The 17,349-nt window shown below is 40.2% G+C and overlaps 1 protein-coding gene across 1 annotated transcript in view; it reads right to left on the bottom strand.

Annotated features, from left to right (window-relative positions):
- Positions 1–17,349, bottom strand: part of DNAH7 (dynein axonemal heavy chain 7) — a 707,015-nt gene that overhangs the window by 541,760 nt on the left and 147,906 nt on the right. The window lies entirely within an intron of this gene.

Genomic DNA, 17,349 nt, shown 5'->3' with positions numbered 1-17,349 from the left:
TAAGCTGCACCTGCAGGAGAGCAGCAATCCGCTCGTCCAGCGAAGGCACCGGTACCGCTTTTTTCTTCTGCGGTACCTGCGGTGCCGCTCGACGCCCTGAGGAGGAGGAACCCGAGGTCGAGGGGCTGACCTCAATCGGGGTGGAGTGCTTCCGCGGGCGTCTCGAGGTCAGCAGGACTGGGCTCGCTGCTACTGAGACCGGAGGACGCTCCAGCGGGGAAGGCTTCTTAGCCAGCTTACCTGAAGGATGCGACGCCGGCGCGGTGTCGACGAGGTGGGTGCCGACTGAGACGGGGCCAATGTCGGTGCCGGTGCCATAGGTTCAGACATATCGGCACCAAATAACAACCGTTGTTGGATTTGACGGTTTTTCAAAGTCCGTTTTTTTAAAGTGGCACAGCGGGTGCAGGTGGACGCCCGATGGTCTGGACCCAGACACTGTAAGCACCAGTTGTGCGGGTCGGCGAGAGAAATGGGCCGTGCACACCGCTGGCACTTCTTAAACCCGGGTTGGGGGGGCATGAACGTGCAAACGGCTTCTGCCAAATCGAAGGCCAAGGCCTCGATGGTGGCAACAGGCCCCGCCGGGGCGAACCGAAAAAATGTAAATTTTTTTTTAATCAAAAAAAAAAAATAACAAAAGAAAAAGAGAAAAAAAGATTTCCTGAAAGTTTACGCGAGCGGGAAGCGAAGAAAAAATTCTTTTCAACAGCCGTTGAAAAGGACACGTCTTCTTAGCTCCGCAGAAACTAAGAAACTGGGGACCGCGTGCCTCCGTCGGGCGGGAAGGCACTCGCGCGTGCGCGATGCGGCCTGCTAGAACTTTCCAAGTTCTTAGAGTGCAATCACTCTAAAATTGTCCGTACCGGGGCTCCGTCGGTGCCGTCACCCATCAGTCAAGAATATGCTGCCTGCTTGTCCTGGGATAATGAGTTATTTTCCCTCGCGAAAGTTGGGGGGAAGACTTGTGTTTCATGGCTTTAGGAATTTAAAGTTTTTGTCCTGGCACTTATATACATGTGGTCTTCATGACCTGCACTAATTCAGCCACAAGCATGCAGATAAGTCGTTTTATGTGTCTACTTCCATTTATGTGACATCTATAGTTGCGATTAGACAATGAATGTACTATGATGGTCTGATTGGGCAGCCTATGTTTGGTTCACTTCACATGAACTTTATAGGTTGTGGGTCTGAGTACTACATAATTATTTATATATATTATTTGGACTGTGATTTGTTTTTTATTACATAAGTTATTATCACAGATGACTACAGCTTTGCTCCCATAAATATATTCAATCAAGAATGTACTACAGCCACTACTCTTGGAAAGTTCAAAGTTCAAACCCATACAAAAGCTGTTTACACATTTTCAAATATCTCCTTCCTTCCTATCTCTGCAGGTGACCATGGCTATCCTCTCAGAAGATGGCTGATGACCCCAATTTCCCATCCCCAGGGACCAGCGGAGAAGGACCATGAGGCACAGTGCAGAACACAGGCTATAACAGAATGGACACAAAAATCCAGATTCTGCTGTCTAGGCCAGTCTGGGCAAAAATTTCTATACAATCCATGGAAGATGTGTGGCATATTCGCAGCCTGCTGCATGCTACATAATCTGGCCATTATGTGTCATATGCCATAACCAGAGAGCGAACTGGAGGACAACTGGATGAGCCTAGAGATATGTTCCACAAGATCTACCCCTATTATGCATGTCAGAAAGCACTAGATGCAAAAAATGAATTGATCTAGAGCCATTTCATTTAAGAAGGTGAGACATTTATTTGAAGTTTCAAGTTTCAAGTTTATTTATACTTAATGAATCACCTATTTTAAATTACTAGGCGATGTACAATGCAACTAAACATATAATTAAAACATGGGTGGTAATATATGAATTAACTTTTGTTATACTTTAAAAAAAAAAATTAACATACAATAATACATACATGATAAGAAAATATTAGTTTAGGACAAAATACATACAAGAGACGTGAGGATAGATAGGGGAGAAATTACAATGTTTGAAAAGAGACGCAAGAATTACAACAGTGGGAAGAACAAGAGGAAGGGAGATAGACGCATGCCGGAAAAATGAAAAAGAGATATAATCTTAAGAATCATAGGCATCTTTAAAAAAAAATGTTTTTAGAGTTTTTTTGAATACGGTAAGATCTTTTAAATCTCTGATATATTGAGGTAAGAGATTCCAAGATTGAGGGGCCATAATGGAGAACATGTCATTACGCCTAGTACCAATAATCTTCAGTGAGGGGACCGTAAGAAGGTTAGAAGAGGAAGAGCGAAGCGGTCGAGTAGTATTATAGGGAATCAACCATCTATTGACAAATTGTGGCTCACTAAAATTTATGGTTTTAAAAACTAAGAGTAATAATTTAAATGTAATGCGATGACTTATTGGGAGCCAATGAGATTTGATTAGCAGGGGAGTGACGTGGTCGTATTTTTTAGCGTTATAAATTAATTTAACGGCAGTATTCTGAATCAATTGCAGCCTTTTTTTTTTCTTTTTGTGTGATGTTAATAAAAAGGGAATTACAGTAGTCTAGTTTAGAAATTATTAAAGAATGAATGAGAATATTAGTGGATTCGGGTTGTAGAAACTTGAAAAGTGAACGGATTAGACGTAATTTATAAAAACATGTTTTAACAGTTTGACTGACGTGATCGTGAAAAATAAGTTTGTCGTCTATCCAAATGCCTAGAATTTTTATAGTAGTCACCAGTTCTAATATCGTATTATTAATGGAAATTGGAGAAATTAAATTTATGTCTCTTTTCCAGGTAAAGAGCATTGTTTTTGTTTTTGTAAAATTTAAAGCCAATTTGTTTGTTGAAAGCCAATCTTGTATTGAAAGCAGTTTATTATTGATACCTGTAATATCGTCCAAACTTTCTGGATCTAATGGATGAATAAGTTGTATATCATCAGCATATGCAAAGGCTGTAAAACCTAAAGACTGAGTTAGGTTTAGAAGAGGAGAGAGGAATATATTGAAAAGAAGAGGAGATAGAATAGAACCTTTTGGAATACCGAAATTTGAGGTATAACTTTTAGAAGTGAGATCGTTAAAGCTAATAACGGAAGAGTGGTTTGTAAGAAAGGATGAAAACCAATCTAAAACTTGGTCTTTAATTCCAATTGAATCTAGACGATATAATAATAGATCATGGTCTATAGTATCGAATGCTGCTGTTAAGTCTAAGGAAATTAAAATTACCGATTTATGATGATCTAGAAAGTAGTGGATGTTGTTGATCAAGCCTATCATAGTGTATTCAGTACTGTGATATTTACGAAATCCGGTTTGGTGTGGGTGAAGAACATTAGTTGTTTCAATGAAATCTGTGAGTTGTTCAAATACTATTCTCTCCGTAAGTTTAGCCATAAAAGGGATGTTTGCAATAGGACGATAATTGGAGACTACTTCTGGAGAGACTTTATGATCTTTCAAAATCGGAAAGGTTATGAATTTTTTCCATTCCTGGGGAAGAGAGGCTGTAGATAAACTGTTTTGGATTAAAGATAGGATGAAAGGACCCAAACATGAAAATAATTTTTTAAGATAGTAGGGTGGTATTATTTCTTCACGGGTACCCTTTAGGTTAATTTTACTTAGACTAAATTCGATATCTTTAATTGTTGGGATTTTAAATTTTGAACATTTGGATGTCGGAATATATATGGAACTATCATTATCTGAAGGTTTAAAGGGGGCACTTGGCTGAAAAGTATTTCGAACGAGATCTAGTTTGGTGGAAAGATGATCCGCGATGTCTTGAGGAGAAAGAGAACATTGTACATATGTGTAATCTTCCCATTTTGTCTCTCTCCCCATCCTCCTCCCTCCACATAGTACATATGTATAATCCATCTCCCTCATCCATCCTCTCCCCCTACCCTCCAACATAGTATATCACAGTGGCATTGCTGGTAAAATCTACATGAAAAGAAGTAAAACATGACTGTGTCAACATGAAACTGTGCCTATGTGCATCTCATGATTCTTCCACTCTACCCATGCAATCATTATGAGAAAAGTGTTCTATATGGAGCGGCAGGCTCCAGGGTACTAGCAAATCAAAATTTAGCACTTGAGCATCTCATTTGCCAATGTCTCAATGGTCAATCCCACAAAATCTTTGAGGTGGAGGCCTTAACAAAACAAAACTTGAGTTAGCAGTGTGGTACAGGTTAGAAAAAATTAGTCCCTAAAATAGTGCTTGAATCCCTCTCACCACAAAGCAGTGGCATGTGGTGACATTTATAGCAGAGGATTCAGTAGATGAGTTGAACCAGAGGTGACCAACCTTGGCCCTTACCAAGTCAGGTTTTCACGATTTCCACAATGAACATGCATGAGATCTATTTGCATAAATATAAGCAGTGCATGCAAATATTTCCATACATATTCATTGGAGAAATCCTGAAAACCTAACTAGATTGAGGCATTCGAGGACTGAAGTGGACACTTCTGTGTTATATTTTAGTGCAATATATACCTTTAACCAAGGTTAATGTGCTCATTGTTTGTGCTGAATGAAGTCATGTCTTCATCTCCGATAGTCACCTATAACATTTGGTACTTCTCCCTTTGACTTCTGTATTGATGTGAAGTAACTTAACTTCTGAATCACTACCATCTTTACAAAATCTGTCCTTCAGAGTTACACACTGACTGATATTATTTGATGTACAACTGCATAATCCATCAAAAGATACAGCGTTATTGTGAACCTACAAACAAGAGGCAAAAACAAAGCGCAGCAGACAGATGACTTTCAGGGTACATGCAACAAGATAAAATAAGTTTTGCCTTGTCACCCATTCCTTCTTCAGGTCATACTCATATAGGATTGATAGTAGACAATGCAAAGTCATTGTCACTATGAGCTAGATCAGTGGTCTTAAACTCGTGGCCCGCCAGGTACTATTTTGAGGCCCTCGGTATGTTACCATTGTTCTGGAATGTTGCCCACCTCACTGCTGTAACCTCACGCAAGCACTTTCCTGAGTCTGTACGCGATTGTGAGGTGGAGTAAAGAGGACAATTGCGTACAGACGCAGGAAAGCGCTTGTGTGAGGTTACAGAAGTGAGGTGGGCAACATTCCAGAACATAAGGTAACCATTGGAGGCAGTGCAGCTTGTGCGCCTATATGCAATCTCGTGAACTCTTGAGAAATTTGGCACCTCTCCTGGCAGTGACTGCTTCATGTAAGATGGCGGTTGTGTCCGTTGCTGGAGGAGGTGAGAGCTGAAGGCGGTTGCGGTTGTGGATGCGATTACCAGATACTTAAGGCACAAGTTTTCCAGGCACAAGTCAGATATTGATTCTCCCCTCTACAAAAAAGCCTAGAGGACTACACCAAAATCTTGTTTCTTGTAGCTGATACTTTAGAATCTAAATCATGAGATAAAAGTCTTTATAGTTTATGAATCTTTCCTTAATTGCTTCTGATAATTTCAGCTATATACAGCTGAAAGCAGTGCAACATGCAGAAAGTGAAAAACTATCTAAACTTCACTTTCTGCATGTTGCACTGCTTTCAGCTGTGTATAGCTGAAATTATCATAAAGAGTTTTACCTCATGCAAAGCTGTCATTTATTTAATAAGATATTAACTATTTTTTCTGCGGCCCTCCAAGTACCTACAAATCCAAAATGTGGCCCTGCAAAGGGTTTGAGTTTGAGACCTCTGAGCTAGATGATACAGTTGCCTGAAACATCCATGAAAATGTTATCAACAATGAAAATAGAAAAAGCTAATAAGTCACAAACCCCGTGGCTTTGGGCTGAATGGATGGTACAGTTGCCTTATACATCCATGAAGATTTCCTTAACCCATGAAACAGAACCAGTTAAAAGAAATAACACCCCCAAAGAAGCAAAAAGGAGCTCAGCATAATATCTCTCACCCCCAGAGAAAACAGCAAGAGAGGCTTGTCTACTCCATCACATCATCTCTGAAGCACCTCTTGTTTTTCTGAGGCATGCCAATTAGTGGCACCAATTTGAGCTGCCAATGCAACACCACTAGCATGCTCAGTTCATGAATGAGAACTACCCCTGCTTGTGGTGCCAGTGTCAAGCTGTGCTGTCTACAATCTATTTCTGAGAAAGGATAGCAGATAAACTGCTTTTCTTCAGCTGGTAGGGATTGTTGCTGCCTCCCTCCCCATGCCTTTTTGGCTACACTACTAATGGAAATACTGTATAAGAACATAAGAACTGTCACACTGGGACAGACCAAAGGTCCATCAAGTCCAGTATCCTGTTTCCAACAGAGGCGTAGCTAGTTTCCAAGTACTGAGCTAGATCCCAAGAAGTAAAACAGACTTTATATGCTGCTTATCCTAGAAATAAGCAGTGGATTTCCCCAAGCCATCTCAATAATAGTCTACAGACTTCTCTTTAAGGAAATTATCCAAATCTTTTTTAAACCCTGTTAAACTAACTGATTTCACCATATACTTCGGCAATGAATTCTAGAGTTTAATTACATGTTGTATAATGAAATATTTTCTACGGTCTGTTTTAAATCTACTACTTAGTAGCTTCATTGCATGCCACCTATTCCTACTGTTTTGGGAAAGAGTGAACAAGTGATTCACATCTATCCTTTCCACTCCACTCAGTATTTTATAGACCTCTATCATATCACCCCTGAGCAATCTTTTCTCCAAGCAGAAGAGACCTAGCTGTTTTAGCCTTTTCTCAAAAGGAAGTCGTTCTTTCCCTTTTATCAATTTCGTTGCCCTTCTCTACACCTTTTCTAATTCCACTATATCTTTTTTGAGATAAGACGACCAGAATTGCACACAATATTCAAGGTGCAGCCATACCATAGAGTGATACAAGAGCATTATAATATTTTCATCTTTGTTTTCAATTCCTTTCCTGATAATGCCTAACATTCTATTTGCTTTCTTAGCCGCAGCTGTTCATTGAGCTGAGGGTTTCAATATATCCTCAACAATGACACCTAGATCTTTTTCCTGGGCAGTGACTCCTAAAGTGAAACCCTGCATCACGTAGCTATAGTTTGGATTTCTCTTTCCCACATGCATCACTTTGCACTTGCTCATATTAAACATCATCTGCCATTTTGATGCTCAGTCCCCAGTCTCACAATCCCCCAGTCTCCCAACCTCACAATCCCCCAGTCTCCCAAGTCTCACAATCCTCTTGAGATTTAACAACTTTGAACAACTTTGTGTCATCAGCAAATATAATTATCTCATTAGTTATTCCCATCTGAGCATCCAAAAACGTGATGTGCATCAGGAGGTCAGTGAGTTTCAATATCCTGGTCACTCTGGAGTTATTGGGAGAAACTATTCTGTTAGCTCAGGAGGTAAAATACTTGGGGGCTAATAGACTCAGGGGTTATGTTTACCTATTATTCTCCACCTTTTTTGTTTTCTTTTCTCAAAATATTGTAGTTCTTATCCATCTCCCTTATGTTTACTTTCGTCTGTGGATTAAGTTACTTGTACTAATAATCCCTAGTGAAGTCTCTCATTGTTAATTTTTAACCTTGTTTTATTATATCTTTACTTTATATAATTTTTTTATTATTGTACACCGCCTAGAAGTCTGATTAGGTGGTATAAGAAATTTTAAATAAACTTGAAGTGCAGGCAATGGTAAGGAAAATCTTTTTTAAACTCAGCGTGATGTATAGTCTACGATTCTATTTATCTGAATGTACATTTAAAACTATTTTGCAGATGATTGTATTTTCTGCCTTTGATTACTGTAATCTGGTGCTCCTGGGAGTGCCAGCTTCAGCTTTTTATGTTCTCCAGGTAGCACAGAATTCAGTGATAAGGGCTTTGTTTAGGACTGAGAGGCAGGATCATGTGTCTGAGTACTACATTAGTTTGTATTGATTAAAGTTGTCCTATAGAATCCATTATAAATTGCTATTAACCGTTTATATGTGCTTGCCCAATTTGGCCCCAGAATGTTTAATTATGAGTATTTTGCCACATGTCCCGTCTCGTCAACTACAGCCGGCTGGGTTGGTAGAATTACATATTCCATCTGTTAAAGACCTTAGACTGGCAGTGTCCAGGATAGCATATTTTGTTGTATGGGTCCAAGAGAATGGAATAAGCTACCCTTATGCCTACGTCAACTGCATAATTTGGAAAGTTTTAAGCAATTACTTAAACAGCATCTTTTTTGTCCGATGAAATATGGAGCATAATTTTGAAGCATGTTTTGAAAGTGGAGTGCTGGTCATCCACTTAGTTTGTTGTAAGTAGTGTGTGCTGTATTGTATTATTTGGTATTAATTTATATGTATATATTTTTTGTAACCCGCCCTGGGTAAGCACGGGATATAAATAAATAAACCATAATACAAAGGTTTGGTAGGAAATGGGAAGAAGATCTTTTCCGGGCAGTTTGGAGCTGAAGTGCATGACCTGGGGGTATTTGTAGGCATACAGGCAGTTCCCAGGTTAAGAATATCCAACTTACGTTGGACTTGTACTTATAAACTGGGGTCCTGCTTCTCCCTTCCATGTCCCAACACACCCCTCTTCCTCCCTTCCATGTCTCAACACACCCTCTTTGTCCTTCCCTCCCTCTATTCTGTATCCCAAGTTCATGCCTCCCTTCCATGGGTGATTACATGTTCTGGCTGGCTCCCTCCTTCCAGCCGTACTTCTCTTTACAAAGCCGTGGCTGCAGTTCATACACATGGCCTGCAGCTGAGCCAGAAGCCTTCCCTCTTGACCTCAGGTTAACCATTACCAAATTGTGGGAGACATAGAAACATATAAATACAGAAAAATGAAGGCAGATAAAGACCCTATGGACTATCTACCCAGTGTGCCCATTCATACCTTCTTCTATCCCTTCTTCTCCCAAGCTTTCTTGCATTCAGATACAGTTTTTATTTCCCCCAACTCTACCGAGAGATTGTAACATGAATTCATCAACCTTTCTGTGAGAGTTATTTCCTCAGGCTACTTCAGAGTCCATCCCCCTTTCACCCTCATCTTTTTAACTGAAACTCACTTCTTCTGTATTTATGCCACATAGCTATTTAAACATCTCTATCATATCTCCCCTCTCTCGCCTATCTTACAAAGTATTGAGATCATTGAGTCTGTCCCCATACACTTTAGTATTCACCATTTAGACTGACTCCACCCTGTTTATATCTATTTGAAGATACAATCTCCAGAATTGTACACACTATTCTAAATGAGGTCTAATCAGAGTCTTATACAGGGGAATCATTACCTCCTCTTTCCTACTGGCCATTCCTCTCCTTATGCACCCAAGCATCCTTCTAGCTTTCACCATCAACTTTTTTTTTTTTTTTTAATTTATTTATTCAATTTTCAAAATACAATTCAAGATTTACTTGTACAGAAAGCTTTTTAAGTCAAGAAAAAAAAAAATCACAACAATATTATAAATTTCAAGGATACCAATTAACTTAAGTCAGCTCAAGTCCACAAATGATCCAAAATGTAATTATAAACGGAAACTACAAAGAAATAATATTAAGGAAAATAATGCAAGTCAGCTGATGAGGGCATCTTAAATTCCTATACTCCTCCATTCTTTTCCTTCTCAAGCCGAGAGAGAGATAGGAAAGTTGTCAGCTGGTAAGGCTCAAAGAAAACATATTTTTGGGAATTATATTGTATAACACATTTACAAGGATATCGTAGGAAAAAAGTTGCTCCAAGAGCTATAATTCCCGGTTTTATCATAAGAAACTCTTTTCTTCGCCTTTGTGTGTCCCTGGCTAAATCTGGGAACATTTGTATTTTGAATCCCATAAATTCTTTTGCTCTATTTTTAAAGAAAAGTCTCAAAATCCAGTTCTTATCCATTGTTAGAGCTAAAGTTGCTACTAATGTTGCAGAAGTAGCCAACTCTTTGTCTGATAATTCCAATAATGCAGATACATCTATTGGACCTTGGCTGTCTTCCTGTTGCTGAGTTTGATTTTTCTTGGGAAGGTAGTACACCTGTGTAAATGGAGGTAATGAACCCTCAGGAACTTCTAATATTTCAGTCAGGTATCGTTTTAACATTTCTCGCGGGGTAATTGTTGTAATTCGTGGAAAATTAATCACTCTGATATTGTTGCCTCTTGAAAAATTTTCAAATGTTTCAATCTTCCTTCTTAAATTAACATTGTCCTTAATTAAGGTCTCTTGAAGTTGTTTGGAAGATTTTAATTCATTTTTGATACTGTCCAGTGATTTATTTGAGTCAGCAATATCTTGCTTTATTAAAGTAATTTCTTTTTCTTGGTCTTTCATTTTCCCCTCCACTTGCACTTGTTGAACATTAATTGTTTTCGCCATATTTGCCACCAGGTCCCACAAGGCATCTAATGTAACTTCTTGGGGCTTAACTATAGTAGGAATTTGTAAGTGTGTATTCAAAAATTTATGCTCACCATTCGACAGCTCTCCTCCAATTCCCTCTGCTTGAGTAAGTCCAGTTTTAGTTGTTGCAGCACTCCCGTCCATATTCAGGCTCTCCTGCATAGCCTGTGAACCTGAAACGGCTTCTTCAACACAGCTCCGCGCAGCCTCTAGGGGAGAGCTCATCCCGACTTCTGGTTGGCTCTCTACCCCTGGGGAGCTGGTTGCACGGGGGTGCAGAGGAGGAGGTCTTACGTCGGGGCCCAAGAGGTATCTCTAACTGAAATCCCGACGTCGCCATGGTGCCCTGAAAATGCCGAAACAGTGCTTCAATGTTGCCGGAGGTAGGTGTTCCGGAGCGCAGGGAAGCCCCACCGGTGCTCTTTCCCCTTCTTTTCGGCATGTTTGAGGCAAAATTCAGCTCAAGGAGCTCAAAAGCTTCCAAACTTTAGCGTCAGTTCGGCGACTGCTTCAGCAGCTTGCATCCGCGGCCATCTTGGATCGGGGCCATCTCAACTTTTTTTAAAATCTGTTTGGTCACTTTAAGATCATTCAGACGTCAGGAGGTAATATAGCTACCTCCTGTGGTTGGTGGTGAACCTGGATATTCTGCCAGCATTGAATTTCTGGGTTCAGTTTGGGGGCTGAAGATTTAGCCGGCCAAGCCAAAATTCATTAGCTGGCCAGATAAGGCATAGTAGCCAAAGAAAGACCTGCTTTTTAGGTGGGTTTATCTGGTCATTAGACTTAGCTGGCAACCTGATGAATATCAGCAATGACTGGATATGTAGCGCAATGGGAGCCATTCCTGGCCGGCTAAATACTGCTGAATATCAGACAGATTGTTTCTAGTGTTATTAACATAGAGTGAATGGAAATATTGGTCATCACTACAAGAACATAATAGCCATACTGGGTCAGACCCATGGTCCATCTAGCCCAGTATCCTGTTTTCACAGTGGCCAATCCTGGTCACAAGTACCTGGCAGAAACCTAAACAGTAGTAACATTCAATGATACCAATCCTAAGAACAGCGGCTTTCAATAGCAGACTATGGACTTTTCTTCCAGGAACTCGTCCAAACCTTTTTTTAAATCCAGCTACACTAACTACTATTACCACATCCTCTGGCAACAAGTTGCAGAGCTTAACTATTCATTCAGTAAAAATATATTTCCTCCTATTTGTTTTAAAGATATTTCTATATAACTTCATTGAGTGTTCCCTAGTCTTTGTACTTTTTTGAAAGAGTAAAAAATGAATTCACTTTTACCCATTCTACATCACTCAGGATTTTGTAGACCTCAGTTATATATCCCTTCAGCCATCTCTATCCCAAGATGAAGAGCCCTAAACACTTTAGCCTTTCCTCGTACAAGCCTTTCCTCATCACCTTTATCATTTACCTTTTCTGATCCTGCTATATGTTACTAAACTTAACTAAACCTTAAGTTTATATACTGCATCCTCTCCATAATTATAGAGCTCGGCACAGTTTACAAGAGTTTAATAAAGGAAGGATTAGCATAGAGGGGTTGGATGTTGAGTCCAGGGGGGGGGGGAAGAGAACATTACAATTTTGTGAAGAGCCTAGTTTTCAGGTGCTTACAGAATTGGAAGGAGCCCAGATTCCGTAGTGGGGCAGTAAGATTATTCCAGAGCTCTGTAATTCTGAAAAAGAGAGATTTACCCAATTTTCCCGCATAGAGGATACCTTTTAGCGAGGGGAAGGATATCTTTTTTGAGGTATGGTGATCAAAATTGAACAAGAAAGAAAGCAAGTTGGGAGTGGGATAGAACACATCAACCTTGAAACAAACAGTATTTATACATGTGGAGGGGCATGATTAAAAACAAACAAACATCTAAGTCCCCTTTTGGCCTAAGGCCCTAAACGCTGAAAGCAGCAGCAGGAAAAATGTCCATTCTCAAAAAAAACATCCAAAATGAGGGGGGTTTGTTGTTGTTGGTTTTTTAGAATGGCCTACCTCTACGTTCAGCAGTTTAAATGCCCAGACCACTACTACGTCTAAACTTACAACACATTATCAACCAAAAAAATAGCTTAAGTCCCAAACGCCCAAAACAAGACCTTGTAGACAAAGGAGGGGCCAGTCCTTTGCCTATAAGTTAGATTCTGTAACCGGTGTATGTCAAAAACAACACCGGTCACAGAATCCACTACCACCACCCCTGCAACGATCGCAGCAGGACAGAAGGCTCATCTCCCCTGCCGCGATCCGCTCCGCCGCCCAGGAGAGATGCCCAATCTCTCCTGCCACAGTTTATGGCACCCCTGACACAATACCGGCAGGAGGGAGCCCAACCCCTCCTGTTGAGGCGCGAGCCCCGCAACCCCCCCACCTGACACAATACCGGCAGGAGGGAGCCCAGCCTCTCCTGCCAAGGCACGAACCCTGCGCCCCCCCCACCCAACACAATACCGGCAGGAGGAAGCCCAACCCCTCCTTCCGAGGCGCAACCCCCCCCCACCCACCCTAAAATACAGGGGCAGGAAGGATCCCAAGCCCTCCTGCCCATGGCGACCCCCCCTCCCCACCTAAAATATGGGCAGGAGGGATCCCAGGCCCTCCTGCCCATGACGACCCCCCCCCCCCCACAATCCTAAAATACAGGCAGGATGGATCCCAGGCCCTCCTGCCCACAATGCACCCCCTAAGATCACCCCCCCGAACTCCTGATCGCCCCAGAACCCCTCGACCACCCCCCCATCCTCGACACCCCCCTCATCTCCCTTCACTCACAGTAAGTTGGACAGACGGATGGGTCCCAAGCCTGTCCACCCGACAGGCTCACCATCCTCCAAATGATGGGCCTTAGAGCCTGATTGGGCCAGGCGCCTAAGGCCCCACCTACAGGAGGGACTTTAGATGCCTGAACCAACCGGAATTGGCCCAATTGCCTTAGGCCCCTCCTGTGGGTGGGGCTTAGGCACATGGGCTAGGTTGGCAGTTCGGGAGGGTGATCGCGATCGCAGCAGAGGAGATGAGCCATCTCTCCTGCCACGATCGTTGCGGTGGGTGGGTGGACAGGTTTTCGGGGCTGCTGAGCTGATCACGGCAGCTGCGATCAGCTCAGTGGCCCCTTTTCGGAACATACCTGTTTTGACTTGGTTTAAGTCAAAATGTATATGTTCCGACTGGGCAACCTGTTAAAGGTTTTGGTTACACTTGCTATACGACTAAGTCTAGGTCGGCCCACCTCTCATCCTGTCCCCTCCTCTAAAAACGTCTCTTTTCACTCTAGGCGTTTAAAGGCAGGGGAAAGGCCTAAGCTGGTTTTAGATACATCTAAAACCAACTTGCATTATCAGTACTTGGACGATCTGGCTTTTTGATTGTCCAAGTACCGATTTAGGTCACTTTTTGGACTTTTTTTTTTTTATTATTATGAGCCCATAGCCTCCAATTAAAATACACATAAAAGTACAAGGATATAAACAAATAATAAATATAATGTCCTTGAGATTCAGTGATCCAGTGGGTGACCCGACACGGTCTGTGCTTTAGCATCCAGTCGGAGGCCTGCCTCAGGAGTGTGGATATCGGTCTGAAAAGGTATACATATTACATTAAAGATCAAGCCTGAAATGGGTCCCATTTCAATTAGAATTATTTCTTAAGGGAAAGAAACAAGACTAGTTTATTAACACTTCTCAGTGGAGATTTATATAAGTGTAGCGCCATATGAAGGTATATAGGTTGTGATGGGGGGAAGTTTATTTTCCTCCTTCTATTCCTATTTTTCTTTTCCTTATGTTATTTGAAATATTAGAATTGTCTTCCTTCAGTTTGTGGGCTAGATGGATATCTACCTTAAGTGGTTAATTTGTTTTTTTCTCCTTTTTGATGTATAATTACTTTGAAATCCATATCTTATTAGGTTTAAATGAATGTAATATGTTGAAAATACTTAAATACTTAAATTAAAAAAAAATCAAACCTGCATATAAAAAGCATAATATAAACACAAAAAACAAAACAGTATAATTAAAACACTCAGTAAATAAAAGCAAAAAATAAATAAATGTATGTAGATACATACATAACTATGAAATATATGTACTTTAATGTATATTTTAATTGGAGTCTATATGAATAAATATTGCTTGTTTCAAGGTTGATGTGTTCTATCCCACTCCGCACTTGTTTTCTTTTCTTGTTGTATTTTACGTGTGGTTTCTGTTCCTGTTTTTGATCAGAATTGAACACAATATTCAAGGTGAGGTCACACCATGGACTGATACAGAGGCATTATAATATTCTTGGTCTTATTTATCATTTCTTTCCTAATAATTACTAGTATCCTGTACATTTTTTAGGCCACTTTTTTTTTTGCTTAGTTTCTATGATGACATCTAGATCTTTCTCGTGGGTGCCAGCTCCTAAGGTAGACCCTAGCATTTTGTGAAATGATTTGGATTATTCTTCCCAATGTGTATCACTTTGAATTTCTCCACTTTAAATTTCATCTGCCATTTGGATGCCCAGTCTTCTGATTTCCTAAGGACTTCCTGCAATTTTTTTACAGTATGCATGTGTTTGAACAACTTTGAATAGTTTCCTGTCATCTGAAAATTTAGAGCCCCTTTAACAAAGTCACAGTAGTGAGCATTGGTGTGTCAAATTCAACATAGCACATAGGAAGTGAATGGGTGGCTTCGCTTTTGCCTTGCAGGAATCACTACCGTGGCTTTGTATAAGGGGCCTTTAATCACCTCATTTGTTGTTCCAATTTACAGATCATTTCTAAATATGTTAAATAGCACCAGTGTACAAATTCCTGCAGCACTCCTCTACTTACCCTTCTCCACTGAGAAAAATGACCTTTTAACACTAATCCTCTGTTTTCTGTCCAATAACTGATTCCTAACCCATAATAGAACATTGTCTCCTATCCCAACACTCTACAGTACACATATTTTGTTTCATGACATTTCATTGCACTGTGATAACTTAAAGCACAGTAGTTTAGGTAGGGGTTTTCCTGCACTAAAACCTTTATTACATTAGTTAGTAATGTCTGCATGGGAAAATCTGCATAAAAATTAAGGAAAGCACTCCACTAAGGGGGCAGCACAGCTTATTATATCAGCTCCCTTATGAGAACTCATAAAAATAAGGTTATGACTGAAAATACAGTAATAAATATAAGCATAATGCAGATGTCCATAAATGAAATACTCACAAGTATGAAACATTTTTTTTAAACTATTTGGTTAGAGTAAATTCAATTCACAAGAACATAAGAATATACTGGGTCAGACTAAAGGTCCTTCTAGCCCAGTATCCTGTTTCCAACAGTGGCCAATTCAGGTCACAAATATATAGTAGAAACCCAAATAGTAGCAACATTTTATGGAACCAATCCCAGGGCAAGCAGTGGCTTCCTCCATGGACCATGTCCGTCTCAATAAGAGACTATGGAATCTTCCTACAGGAACTTCACAAAATAATACAGTATATTCTGTAGCTGACCAGAAATTTGATTAAGCGGTTTAAATTTTTTTTTTAATAAACTTGAAAACTTGCAACTCAGAGGCTTCTTTCATTATAGTACACATTTGCTAGAATTATCCTCAGATGTTTATTCCCATAATTATTACATATGATTTGGATGCAGACATGTCACGTTGTCCAAAGACATAACAATGATTGTTTTTAACTATTCATATTGGTGCAAAATCTGAACAGGAATATTAAAGTTCAAGTAATAAACACAAGGGATGTCATTAATTTATAGCAGAGAGGTAATGATTAACAAGAACTAAGGCATGTTGTATATAATAGGTTCACTGTTGATTATTCAGTAGATACAGCTTCTCAAAAGCAAGGCCCACTCCCACCTCACTCATTCCCCAGAAGAGCAGCCACTCCAAAAGGACAGACCAACTCCTATGGGCCGCACATCTTCTCTCCCCCTACAAGTCATCCTGTGCTTACCTTAAGAATGCCTCAAGGACTATGGCAGGAAGTACAAACGGTATGTCCATCTACCATGGTGGATCTGGGTTCAAAATGACTGCTGCAACCTCACAGTACTGTACTAATATCAATTATGTTGAACACCATACCCAGCACTTAACCATTTCCAATCACCATACTGGTTGGTAACTGGTCCCACAGTGATTGTCATCAGATAAGTGCCATTTAGTTCATAATATGCTGAGATGTCACTGTCTATATTTATTCTAATGTTAAAGGAAATATGCCACCTATCTACAGGTGACTGCTCCTTTCCTATAGCTAAGCTGTTCTGCAGCTCTGTTAGGTGGACTATCACATCCTTTTACTATAGATATGTGTGTATACTAATGCACTATTACCTTTACACTGGTCAATCTTACCAACTCTTCCTGAGAGTTTGAAATATTCTGACATCAATCCAGGCATGTTGATTTTGTGGTCTCCCTCCTTTAGCCCTCTACACTTCCAGGTAAATGGATATATATATTTCCAAACCCAAATATGATCTGAGCCCATTTGTTTATCCTGCCTCTTCCTTTTCCCACATTATCTATCATAAGTATGTTTGAATTCTGCCACAGTTTATCCATCATATTCTCATTACTTTATAAAGGGATCCTTAGCATCTTCACCAGATCAGTCCAGAACCTGTGGGCTGTATTAATTGATCAGCAGATGGAGACATATACATAAAATAGTTCTGTATGATTCACCCCTTAAGGATCTCATACAGCCTTAACTATTCTGTATTTTGACTAATTAGTCTACAGAATTTATTCAGGTATTTTTAACATTTTTTCTTTAGTCATGGGACAGCATTTTAGAAAGGACATCTGAAGTTTAACTAGTAACTTAAAAAAGGATTTGTCGATGTAGAACATGTTCTAAAAGTTATAGTGAAATAGATGCTCATATGCCAGTGACA

This window comes from Geotrypetes seraphini, chromosome 5 (assembly GCF_902459505.1).
Source record: "Geotrypetes seraphini chromosome 5, aGeoSer1.1, whole genome shotgun sequence".
Lineage (NCBI taxonomy): Eukaryota > Metazoa > Chordata > Amphibia > Gymnophiona > Dermophiidae > Geotrypetes > Geotrypetes seraphini.
This window is presented reverse-complemented; position numbering and strand designations above follow the sequence as displayed.